We start from the raw sequence: 14,067 nt of genomic DNA on the forward strand, positions 1-14,067 counted from the left end.
AAGGCTAGCACTCTGCCACTTGAGCCACAGCGCCACTTCTGGCCGTTTTCTGTATATGTGGTGCTGGGGAATCGAACTCAGGGCCTCATGTATACGAGGCAAGCTCTCTTGCCACTAGGCCACATCCCCAGCCCGGATCTTGATTTTTGATCCAATTCATGAGCTTATGTCGTTTGATTGGAGAATTAAGTCCGTTAATGTTGACAGTTAGGATTGAGAGATGATCGTTTGTTCCTTTCATTATCACTATCTTGTTTAAAGCTGTGTCTTCCCATTTCTTGATCTAGTGTTTACTTATTAGGGTTCATTTCTCCATCTGTGTTGGGATCTTGATTATTTTCCCTGTATAGTACATCTTTTTTTTTTTTTTTTTTGGCCAGTCCTGGGCCTTGGACTCAGGGCCCGAGCACCGTCCCTGGCTTCTTCCCGCTCAAGGCTAGCACTCTGCCACTTGAGCCACAGCACCGCTTCTGGCCGTTTTCCGTATATGTGGTGCTGGGGAATCGAACCTAGAGCCTCGTGTATCCGAGGCAGGCACTCTTGCCACTAGGCTATATCCCCAGCCCTGTATAGTACATCTTTAAGGATTTTGTGTAAAGCTGGTTTGGTGGAGATATATTTTTTCAGTTTTTCCTTATTGTGGAATACTTTTATTTGACCTTCGGCTATGAAGAAGAGTTTGCCTGGGTACAGAATTCTTGGTTGGTAGTTATTTTTATTTTTAGAGTTTGGTATACTTCATTCCAGGCTCTCCTTGCTTTCATGGTCTCTGCTGAGAAGTCTGGGGTAATTCTGATTGCTTTTCCTTTATATGTGATTGTTTTCTTTGCCCTAACAGCTTTGAGTATTTTTTCCTTGCACTCTGCTCAAGCTGTTTTGATTACGATGTGTTGGTGGGATGTCCTATTCTGGTCTGGTCGATTTGGGGTTCTAAATGCTTCTTGTATCTGTATAGTCCTTTCCTTCTGGATATTTGGGAAGTTCTCAGCTAATATTCTGTTAAATAGGTTGCCTATGCCATTAACCTCTTTCTCCACGTTTTCCTCAATACCTATTATCCTTAAATTGGGCTTCCTGATCGTGTCTTGAATCTCCTGTAGCGATCTGTTTTGTTGATTGGACTGGATTTGTATTGATTTTTTATCTTTCTCCATAGAATCTAAGGAATCTTCAGCTCCTGAGATTCGATCCTCTGCTTCAGTTAGTCGGGACTGTAGGCTAGCTACTTGATTTCGAATCTCTTTTCCTTCTGACTGGTCTTTCCTGATGATTTCCCTGTCATTTCTTAGGTCCTGTATGGACTTCTTTACTTCATTAACTTCATTAATTTGGTTTTGAGTGTTGTCTCTCAAATCTTTAAGCTGGGTAGCTATCTTTTCATTTGACTCTTCAAGCTCATTTATCTTTCTATTTGTGGATGCCATGAAATTCTTCATTAATTTTTGATTTGCCTCCTCACGCTCTAACATAATTGACTGAAGAGATTCAAACTTTTCATTTATCATGTTTATCAGTAGACTTTGTAGAGCATTTTGGGGGTTCTCTTCTATGATTTTGATTGACTGCTCTGCTTCCTGCTTGTTTTGAGTGGGGGATAAGACTTCATTGTTTGCCATCTTTCTTGTGTTTCTTCTGCCCATTTGAATTGGGAATGCCAGTCTACCAGCACCTGTGAGCACCGTTTAAGACCCAAAGCAGCCCTTACCAAGCACTGTTGTGTAAATCTTACAAGTTCACAATTATATACAGATAATTTGTATACCTGTCTATAAAGTTAGATTTGGTGTTCCTAAAGAATACAATTTCAATATAACAACCGATCCTGGGCCCTGTATTCAGTAGTAACTTATTTACTGTTATAACCGTATACACAGTTCTTGTTTTTATATTAAGTTCTTTTAGGACTGGCTTTCTCTGTGAACCCCTTTGATTCACTCGTATTAAGCTGGGATACCCTCTATCCAATAACCAGGAGTCAATGGAACCTGGAGGTCCAGGCAGTAAGTCAGGAGGGTAAGTTGGAGGTAGTAAAGAGAATAGAGTAAAATGTATTGGGGGGGGGTGGTGATTTTGGTTTAGTTTCAGTGACGTGGAAATGTGGAGAAGAGTAGAATCAGTAGAAAGAACAGGGTTAAAATGACAGACACTGAGAGTTAGCAGAAAAGAGTGGAGGTGTTATTCATAGGAAAGTAATTTTTAAAGAAAGAGAAAGCAAAGAGAGAAATAAAGTAAAAATACTGGAAGAAAGATACACAAAACAGAGAAAAATTATTTAAAAAAGAAGAAAAAGTAAATAAAAAGGAAAAAAACAGAAAAGGAACAACCCAAACAAATAAACAAACAAAAAAAACTTGATAAAACAATCCGGTAAAAATGGAAAACCAACAAACAAATAAAAAACAAACAAACAACCAAAACAACCAATGATGTTTCAGATGTGAAAAAATTAAAAAGAAAATTTTAAAAAAATGTTTAAAAAAATGTTTGAAAAGAAAAAGAAAGAAAAAAAATGGAGTCCTCCTTGTTTGGGTGGTTTCTCCCCAGTCTCTGGTTTCCCTGCAATGGTCTGCAGTCTATTTTCCTGATTGGCTGGTTTGACTTGATTTCAGTTTGCAAGGGGTGGATCTGTTCTGACTCTTCTCCCCTGTTAGTGCAATCCTGGGTCTCTGAGGTTTGCACAGCTTGCAGGTGGGCCTTGACGTCCTCTGTAGATAGGGACGTGAGCAGTCTCAGGAACTGTGGCTCCTCTGTCTGCTGTGGGGCCGCTGCCTTTGCTGCCTGGATTTGAATAGGCTGTGGACTCAGCAGGGCGGGGCACCTCTGGCCAGTTTTGCTCGGCTGAGAGTTGCTTGCCTGAGGGAGGCGGCCTCCTTGGCATAGGTGGCTATGGAATGCAGCTCCGTTTTGGGCTGGGAATTGGGCTTCCTCTGTGACAGGACCGTTTATCTGTCCCAGGAACTGTTTGTTCCTCCCTCTGGTGTTTCCGTGCCACTGGTAGCTGCTCGCAGCTTTTGCTTTAAATTTAGAAATTCAGGCGGGCAGGACGGGCACCTCTGACTAAGCTGTGGCTCAGGACTCGCCTCCTGCCAGGGCAGGGGGCGTTCTTCTGGGCGGAGCTGGCTCTCACTGATTCCTGCCCTCCTGCCCTTTTCAAAGATGGCTTTTTTTTTTTTTTTTTTGGCCAGTCCTGGGCCTTGGACTCAGGGCCTGAGCACTGTCCCTGGCTTCTTCCCGCTCAAGGCTAGCACTCTGCCACTTGAGCCACAGCGCCGCTTCTGGCCGTTTTCTGTATATGTGGTGCTGGGGAATCGAACCTAGGGCCTCGTGTATCTGAGGCAGGCACTCTTGCCACTAGGCTATATCCCCAGCCCCTCAAAGATGGCTTTTTTGACCTCGCTTTCCCCAGGCCCGCTTCAGTTCCAATCTGGTCTGACCCTATGCCAGTGGCAAAGATGGTGCTTTGCTCTGGCGGTGGGGACAGGGATGCCTTCCAGAAGCTGGTCTGTGGGCACGAGTGAGAATATCTTTTGTGGGGTACTCACGCTGTCTCTGCGATGTCAGGTCATCTGTGCTCAGCCGCCGTCTGGAGTATTTCTCGCTTTAGCTGCGTGGAGTGCGGGTTGCTGTGCTGGGCGCTGTGCGGGTGCTGGCACCGGAGATCAAATCTGTGTTTTCAGACCAGCAAAGTCGGTTTTTCCTTCCTGGTCAGAATCCCTGTACTGTTAGAACTTACTTTGGCTGTCTTTCTAGGAGTAAAAGTTTCTATGGGGTGAGAAAACTGTGATGTCAGAGGGAGCTCCACTAGGGCTGTGCTTCTCCTCCGCCGTCTTCCTCGGGATCCCACTTAAGGACTTTTATCCTGCATTTCCTGTATCTGAAGGATGTGGGTCAGTGTGTCTAGATTTGCAATTCATTGAGATAGCAATGAATGTGAACCCTTTTTAAAAACTATATAAAAGTAGGAATGAAAAAGTCATTAAGGTCTTTCAGAATTTCAAGACTCTTATATTAACTACTCAGTTTCTGTTTAAGACTTTCAGTCTTTGATGTTTGTATCCTCTTGTAGCTTTCTGTCACTTTGAATTGCCTGCCTCAACTCATCCCCAAAGTTTAGCTCTGCTGCCCACTTTCTACAAAAGAAATGGGGAGTTCTCTTGATTTATTTTAAAATTTCTAGGTGTAGTTCTTATTTTTCCTCCTCATGGATTGGAGATTCCTGAAAAGTAAGAAAATAATGAATGTTTTCTTTATTGTATTTGCTACACAATATAGATCTTTCACATAGAGGTGCTCAGCAGGTACACTGAACACCTTCACAGACTTCCCCCCAAATATCCTAAGAGGTGTAAAATTCATTCCACCACATAAGGAGGAATATTAGCTAGTGGGATAAAATTGAGAAGACAGAACTATGAAATACAGGGAAAGATATAATTTACTGCAATGAAAGGATTGGACCTTTTCAAGATTGTATCAGTAAAGCATTATAATTTAAGACAAAAAATGACTACAACTGTGTTTTTCATCTATAGCAGTAGCAAAATTTGTATCTAGATGTGTATTAGTTTGTTTTAAAAAAGATTCTTGATGAGTGAGGTAGAGAAAACAGTCAGAGGTGGCTTGGTCTGTCAAACACTGACTGATAAATTAAGGAGATAGAGTGAGGTTTAGGGTGGGGGAAAATGGTAAAGAATTTGGAGAACTTCAAGACAGTAAAGGATTGAGAACCAGGATAATCATAAGTAATACAAATAAAGTAGAAAAGTTCAAGAGAGAGCTTTGATGAAAGTATTTGGTATTCGGTGTTCACTTTTGATTTGGGAGAACATAAACCATCAGAGTAATTAGTACCTATTTCTATGATCTGGTGATTATTATTTGGTTTTTTAAATTAAAGTGATTCCTTAAAACTTTCATCTGATTTTATTGTTGTATGCTGGTACTGAAGCTTGAACTTAGCACCTCATAGTATTGCTTAGCTTTTTCTCTCAAGTCTGGTGTCCTACCACTGAGCTACATTAATACTTATTTTTAAGATTTCCTTTCCTCCATTTTATATCATCAAATAGATAATGCCTTAGAAAAAAGTTTAATGCAATCCCACTTATCCAGCTTTTTGATTTTTTGTGTTTCTGGATCTTTATTTAGGAAGTTTTGATCTGTGCCAAGGAGCCTTAGTGTATCCCCTATCACTTCCTGTAATATTTTCATGGTATCTGCTCTTACCTCGAGGTTTTTCATCAATTTGGAGTTGATTCTGGTGCAGGGCAATATATAAGGATCTAACTTCAGTCATGTACCTGTGTATAGCCAATTCTGCTAGCACCATTTTTTGAAGAGGCTGTCTTTCTTCTGTCTGATGATTTGGTTCCCTTCTCAAAGATCAGGTAGCCATAGGTCTGTGGGATAATTTCTGGGTCTTCAGTTCTTTTCCATTGGTCTCCAGGCCTGTTCATGTGCCAATGCCAAGCAGTTCTTTCTTTCTTTTTTTGTTTTTTTTTTTATAACTACAGCGTTATAATAGAGTTTGAAGTTTGGTATTGATATTCATTCCTCCATCACTTTTTTTCCTGTGAAGGATTGCTTTTGCTATTTGGGGTCTTCTATTATTCCACATGAATTTTTGGATTGCTCCTATTTCATTAAAGAATTTTGTTGGGATATTGATGGGTACTGCATTGACTTTGTAGATAGCTTTAGGCGGTATTACTATTTTCACGATATTGATCCTCCTAATACAGAAGCATGGTAGGTTTTTCTACTTCCTTAAATCTGCTTTAATTTCTTTTTACAGGGTTTTAAAGTTTTCATCATGAAGGAAATATATAGCAAGATAAATAGAAAGAATGGGAACTCTTACTAGCTATGCAACAGACAAAGGCCTCGTATCAAAAATATAACAAGAGCTGAAAAAGTTAACCTCCCCCAGTAGCTACATGAAGAAATGTTCAACATTTTTGGCCATAAAATAAATGCAAATCAAAACTACATTGAGATTCCACCTCACCCCAGTTAGAATGGCCATTATCAAGAAAACAAATAATAACAGGTATTGGCTGGGATGTGGCCAAAAGGGAATGCTACTACACTGTTGAATATAAACTGGTTCAGCCACTCTGAAAGCAGTATGGAGGTTCCTCAAAAGACTAAACATAGAGTTCCCCAATGATCCAGCAATCCCATTTCTAGGCATTTACCCAAATAATCACAAAATCACTAAAGCTACCAGAACAACTATATTCATTGCAGCATTATTTATTTATTTAGCCAGTCCTGGGCCTTGGACTCAGGGCCTGAGCACTGTCCCTGGCTTCCTTTTTGCTCAAAGCTAGCACTCTGCCACTTGAGCCACAGTGCCACTTCTGGCTGTTTTCTGTATATGTGGTGCTGGGGAATCGAACCCAGGGCCTCATGTATATGAGGCAAGCTCTCTCGCCACTAGGCCATATCCCCAGCCCCTCATCGCAGTATTATTTAACATAGCTAAAATATGGAACCAACTCAGATGCCCCTCAGTACATGAATGGTTTACGAAAATGTGGTATATATATAAGACAATGGAATTCTTGCTTCTATCAGAAAGAATGGCCTTGTCTCATTCATAAAGAACTAGAAAGACTTGGAAAGAATCATATTAAGTGAAGCAAGTCAGATCCAAAGAAATATAGGCTCCATGGTTTCCCTCATTTGTAAGAATTAGTATGTGTCTAGGTTAGTCCGAGCAGAGGATCATGATAGCTCAATAGCTATGTACCTATGATCATATAAAATGATGCTAAATGAAATGAACTACATGATATACAAGAGGTTTTGTTGCTGTTTTAATGTATGATGCACAGTTATTTTTTGTTTCTTTCTTATTTTTCCTTTGGTTTATCCCTTGTTGTCATTGTTTGCGGTTTTGATACTCTGAGCCTTGTATATATGTTTATCTGATGGGGAAGAGAAGAATAACAAAATGGTGAGATAAAGGACAAAGGGTGAGCTAATGCAACAGTGCTACTCACAAGACTCTATGTTGGAACTGAATTTTACAACTTGAAGGGAGGAAGGGAGGGAAGTTGGGGATAGGGAAAGTGGGAGAAAATGAGGATGGGATAACACTGTATGACAAATGTACTCATTACCTTACTTATGTAACTGCAATCCCTATGTACAACACCTTTACAATAAAATTAAATTTTTTTAAAGTTTCAGAAAAAGAAATTTACTACCAACAACAACTTTCTTATAGTTACATCTGCAGAATGGAAAAAAAAAAACAGAACTGATACTCTATGTCGAACAAAGTTTCTGAAAAAAGAGATAGTGGTAGTTGGACAACTAATACTGTTATGATATCTATTGGCTTTCAGCCACCTTCTAATTCTCTTTTGCTCTTCACAAGAGGGGGAAAGGCTGAAAATGAAATTTCCTAGATTCCTTTGCCTGAGAGCTTATGATTAAGTTTTGTGTATATGGCCTGTGAGGGTAACTGGAATAAGAGATTTGTTGCAGACCATGAGGTGCCAGGAGCTGGCAGTGTGTGAGTAAAGGTTCCACCGCCATTGACTCCAACCCTCATGGCTTTCAGGTACTTGCCCTTTTGTGCAGATCCTGAAGTGCCAGGAGCTGGCTATGTGTGAGCAAAGGCTCCACCCCATTGTCTCCAACCCTCAGGGCTGCGTATGTTTGCCCTTTTGTTTTGGGGAAGTGAGCCTGGGGGCTTATCTTGGGAGGCATGGTAGACAAGGATTGATTGAAATAGAATGAGGAAGGATGCCTGCTGTCTGAACTTTTCCCAGCAGAGGGTCCTAGGACAGCATTATGCAAACTTGTGACAAATATAGAAGGTGTATATAATTAAAGGCTTTTGCTGAAATAAACAGAGTTGTGCCACTCAGCCTTCTCTCTGTCTCCTTCATCATCAATCCCCTTGCTTCTCGGAATCCTTGTTCATGCTGCGGCTGGCCTGCGGCAGAGATTAGAGGAAATGTGTAAGGGGAAAGAAGCTGTTTTAAATTCTTGCTTGGGACAACACTTGGGACAGTACAACCGTGATTTTAGGCTTCTGAGTTTCTGCTCAGGCAGTGGTTTCAGCAAGAAAATTGGGAATAAAGCATTATGAGCCTGGCTTCAGGAGCAGTGGTGATGATATATATCTTTTAGCCTCTGTGTTCCTGTGTGTCAATGTGAACAAAACTCATAGCTTCCTGTAAAACAGTAGAAGCAACATGATTCCAACAGTAGCAGTAGCCATAGAGACACACCCACCCCTGGAAATGTCATCACTACAAGGGCATGTCACTTTGCACATATATATGTGTGTGTGCCTCAACTGGCTTCAAATTACATTCCTCCCAACCCCTACTTCAAACTAGAGGGAATAAGATGTGTGTACCAATTCCAAATAGCTGAGATTATAGATATGTGCCACAATACCCTGCCAAAATAGTTGTTTTTCAAAATATGCTCTGAAGTCTATGAAGGATGAGAACCATAGCTATACAAGGGACTTCTATTAAACACTTCTTCGATAATCTTTCAACTTTATATGATCTAAAATTAAATTCCTCCAAAAAAAATTCTCAAAGAACCAATGGCCCCCTTAACAAATGGGCTAAAGACCTAAAAAGAGACTTCTCTGAAGAGGAAATGAGATTGCCCAAGAGACACAAAAAGAAGTGCTCTATATCACTGGCCATAAAAGAAATGCAAATCAAAACAACACTGAGATTCCACTTCACCCCGGTAAGAATGGCCATTATTGGGAAAACTAATATTGACAAATGCTGGAGCAGATGTGGCCAAAAGGGAACCCTACTACATTGTTGGTGGGAGTGTAAACTTGTTCAACCACTCTGGAAAGTGCTATGGAGGTTTCTCAGAAGACTAAACATAGCGCTCCCCTTTGATCCAGTAGTCCCACTTTTGGACATTTACCCAAAAGATTACAAGCAAGACCACAGTAAAGCCACCAACACAACTATGTTCATTGCAGCACAATTTGTCTTTGCTAAAATATGTAACCAACCCAAATGCCCCTCATTAGATGAGTGGATCAAGAAAATGTGGTACATATACACAATGGAATTCTATGCCTCTATCAGAAAGAATGACACTGCCCCATTCATAAGGAAATGGAAGGACTTGGAAAATATAATACTATGTGAAGTGAGCCAGGCCCAAAAAAACATGGACTTTATGGTTTCCGCATAAGGAATAATTAGTACATGTCTAGGATAATCCTAGCAGAAGATCACAATAGCTCAGTAGCTATGCCCATATGAATACATAAGATGATGCTAAGCAAAATGAACTTCAAGTTATGGAAACAAGTGGTATATCATTGTTGTAGTTATTTTCAACATGTGAAACCATACTCTTTTTATTTCTGATATTCCCTTCCCACGGTTTTACTCCTAATATCACTGTAACTGATTTTAGTACCTCGGATACTATGCATACATGTATTGGAACTAGGGAAGGGAAGGGAATGCCAAAATCAAGAGACAATGGATAAAAAGACAAACCAATGCAACAGCAATACTTACAAAACCATATGGTGTAAACCAACTGTACAACTCATGGGGGCGGGGAGAGAGAAAGGGGAAGAGGGTGGTGGGGGAAAATGAGGGAGGAGATCACAAGTTGGGTAAGAAATGTACTCACTGCCTTACATATGAAACTGTAACCCCTCTGTACTTCACTTTGACAATAAAGATGAAAAAGAAATCCGTGCTTTGTACATTACCTCAACAATAAAAATAAAATGTTTTAATAAGCTGTCCTTTTACAAGTGAAAAAAAGAAATGTACTCATTAACTTACTTATGTAATGGTAACCCCTCTGTACATCATCTTTAGAATAAAATAATTGAAAAACACACCATTACCAGGGTTTGAACCCAGGGTCTTTAATCTTACTTAGCTTTAATTCCACTGTTGGAACTACATCTTTAACATAGCTTCTTGCTGGTTATTTTGGAGACGAAGACTTGCAGACTTTTCTTCCTGAGCTGGCTAAAAATGGAGAACTCCAGATTTCTGCCTTTTGAATAGCTAGGATTATGGGCATGGCCCACCTGTGCTCAGAATTTTGCATGATCTTTGAGAAAGTGATATGAGCATAATGTCACTATATTTTTCTGTTATCCAAAGCACATTTTAATTTATGCCTCTGTACAACTAAAATTTATAGTGAACAATAGCAGAAAGTTATATCACAATGAAAAACAAAGAGAATTTCAGCCTGTCTGTAGCATCAGAGTAAACAGTTATAAATGTCCATCTTAAAAATGAAATTAATGGTTCAGAGGAATAATTAAAGTTTACTAAAAATAGTACAAGTTTTTTTTTTTTTTTTTTTGGCCAGTCCTGGGCCTTGGACTCAGGGCCTGAGCACTGTCCCTGGCTTCTTTTTGCTCAAGGCTAGCACTCTACCACTTGAGCCACAGCTCCACTTCTGGCCGTTTTCTGTATATGTGGTGCTGGGGAATCGAACCCAGGGCCTCATGTATACGAGGCAAGCACTCTTGCCACTAGGCCATATCCCCAGCTCCACAAGTTTTTATTTTTATTGAATGTGCTAAATTGATAGCACTATAATACTGAAAGAAATTGCTTAAAGAAATTGGAAATTTTAAAACAGAAACAAAATACCAACTAACTGACCATTGCAGTCCTTACAGTCTGAATACAGGCACAAGACAGCAGACTTCAGGGAAACTGGAGGGAAAGAACTATAAAAATGCTTTATAGAGCTACTAAAATGGCTGGCTATATAATCTTTCATATCCTGAAAATGTGATTTTATTTGTAGATGCTCTAATAGCAATGATAAATGATGCAAACTGATTTTTTTCCATTCCTAGTATTTTTGATTCCTTATATATTTTTATTGTGATATAATTCAGTGTGCAATAAAAATGACCCCTTTAAAATGTACAATCTAGTGACTTTTAGAATAGTCACCAGTTTGTGCACTCATCACCACTAATTTAGAACATTTTCTCAGCTCCCAAGGAAACTCATTCCTCTTAGAAGTCACACACCATCTCCCCAGCTCCCTCATCTACTTCATGTCTCTGTGAATTGGCCTGTGCTGAACATTTCATTCAAAAGGAGTCATATAATATATGGTTTTCTGTATCTATCACTTTTAATGTTACATGTTGTGACTTGTATCAGGATTTGTTGTTTTTGTTTTTCCTGTAGTGTTGGGCTTCAACTAAAACCATTATGCTTGCTCAGTAAGCACTATATTGTATCAAATTGTTATAGCTATATAGAGTCAGCTTTCTTTTTATTACTGATAATTATTTTGGTAATCACAGAAACTAGTTTAATTATGAAAAGCTTTCCTAGTTGAGTCCTCTCACTCAAGCCTACAGCTTTCCTTCACTATGGAGACTGTGTATCTACTTTATATTGTTTGAAGAATGCTAAGCAATTTCTCCATGAAATGTATTTCTCTACCCTAACCTACTATATAGCCTCACCTTGCTATATATCTATAATCTTGTCACTGAAAACCTTCGGCTTAAGGGCCTGAACTCAGGGCCTGGGTGTGGTCCCTGAGCTTCTTTTTGCTCAAAGTTACTGCTCTGCCATTTGAGCTAGAGCTCTATTTTTGGCTTTATTTGTGTAGTTTATTGGAAAGTGATGGCTTTGAACCACAATCCTCAGATATCAGGATCTTAGCCTCCTAAGTAGCTAGAATTACAGGGGTAAGTCATGGCACCCAACTAATAAATACATTTTAAAAAGCATATCAATCAGTAATGAACTTTTAATTGTTCTGCTTAGTTTCATCACTGGTAGTAATGTGCTAAATGCCCCAATTTAGAAATTAGGCTTTTGAATAGAGGTAGAAATAAGATAAGAATAATTTTATAGATAGGTGTTAGTCTGAAGCAAATGTAGCTTCAAATCTACCTGATTAAAGGAAAGACTCCCTAATTCACTTAACAATCATTTATTGAAACCCAAATCCAATAGTGTTAAACACTTTCCCTAGAATTGAGGGTGCAAAGCAGCATCTTGCCTCTAAGGGACACAGGTCTTGCATGGATATAAACATGTAGTAAGTCTTTTACAGGGTACTGAGTGTGAGAAGCATGCATCAGCAAGGAGCTCTGAAAGCACAGTAGAAGCTGCAAGGATCGGCTTCCTAGAAGAAGTGATATAGAAAGATGTTAAAACCAAGTGCAGGCTACCTATGTGAAGAAAGAGAATTGGCATTTTAATAGAGAAGCAATGTTACAGGAAGTCTAGAAAGTAATCATAAGCTGTATTTAGAAATGTCTAGTGAACTAGCATAGCCAAAAGGAGAAGAAATGAGGGGTGATATGAAAAAGATGTTGGTAAAAGTAGCTGCTGATGTGCTAGAGGTATGATGCACAAACAAACCAGATGCTTTCTATGTACTGGGAGCTGTGTAAGCATTTTATATGTTACAGCTCATTTAATACCATGTTCTGATCATATAGGTGCCATGTACATCGCCCTTTGAGAAGTGGAGGAAAGTGAGGAAAGGTTAAGTAACTTATCTATATCCCCATAGCTAGAAAGTAGAATGTGGTGCCAGATCATGACCCTGGGCCTTAGCCAGCCAAGCTAAGGAATTTGACCTTCATCCTGAAAGTAATGGAACCCTAAAGAATTTTAAGCAAAAAGATTACCTTACATAAAGAGATGTACTATTTAAAACATTACTTTGATAAAAAAAAAATAGGATGGGGGTGTGTGTGTTCAGTAAAGGCTGAGAGAACAATTTATTCTGCTAACAAACAATGATGATCATCTAGTCCATGATAATGGCAGTGCAATAGGAGAGCAGAAGGGACCCAGAGACACTATTTAAGAAGTAAAATTAGAGTCTTAAGAGATGGAGAAATAAAAGGAAATAGCATAGAATGAGACAGTCTGCTCGGCCACTAGATGAATGATTGTGCTCTTAACCAGGACAGCGGTGAAGAAAGGGCTTAAATTCATGTTGAGTATGAAGAGTTCTGGGAATTTTCATGTAAAAATGTAAAATGGGAAAAATAGAGTATAGTTGATGATTACAATGCAGATGAGACTTACATATGGTCCCTCAACAAGAATGTGCATTGAAGGAAGAACATAGAGAAGAAACAGACTCCAAGTGATGGCAGCAACATCACTGAGGGCACTGGTAGAGCCTACATGCAGGACCAGGAAAATGACCTTGGAGGTGGTAAAAACAACAAGAGTGGATTCATTGAGACTAAAGTGGGAGTTTTAAGGCAGAAGGGGATAGCAGTATCAAATGCCACTCTGTGGCCCAGGAAACTGCCATTGAATTTGACAGCCTGAGGTCAATAATGACTCTATGGAAAGGAATCTCAGAGATTGCAGTTGGGTTATAAGGAAGTATGACTGTAATATCGTGAAACAGTGAAAGCCAGCATAGTGAAAGCCAGTCTTCATGAAGCCTAGATGCAAGGGATAGACATGAGGAGAGAATACACAAAGAAGGAGGCAAAGAAGTTACTGGAGTGAGCAAATGATTGCTTCTGACCTCATGTCTACACAGGGGAAACACTATGAACCATTTTTGTAGCTATAAGCAAATAAGAAAAATCAGATGCACCATTTCTAGATTCCACATGCACCAGTCCTGTAACTGAAGTCTCTATTCCTACCCTGCTGCTGTTGTTGAGTACTTTAGTCACTTCATCTTTATTCTGCTGCAGAGAGAGAAATTCCTACCCCTGAGTTGCCTCGAATGATAGCCAATACATGACAGAAGCATTTGTAGCCGTTTCTTAATGATATTAATGCATAAGACAAAGTTTGTACTTGGGAAAAAAGTAGTCAGCCAGGGACTCTGAGAGAGGCTTTGTTGGTTCAATAAGGCAAAGGGAACCCTGGTTTCTGTGACAGGATGTGATTGGCTTGTTTGAGAACTGCAGGTGGGCAGGGACTTGAATGCACTGCTCCGGGTATACAGAAAATGTGCCTGATCTCTCTGGTAAGGAGGGCCACTTGGCTGGGGAAATTCAAGACACAAGCAGAATAAGAAGAGAACTTAGGATGAAGCCATTGGAGGCCCTACTGATCA

The sequence above is a fragment of the Perognathus longimembris genome, chromosome 3 (genome assembly GCF_023159225.1).
Source record: "Perognathus longimembris pacificus isolate PPM17 chromosome 3, ASM2315922v1, whole genome shotgun sequence".
Lineage (NCBI taxonomy): Eukaryota > Metazoa > Chordata > Mammalia > Rodentia > Heteromyidae > Perognathus > Perognathus longimembris.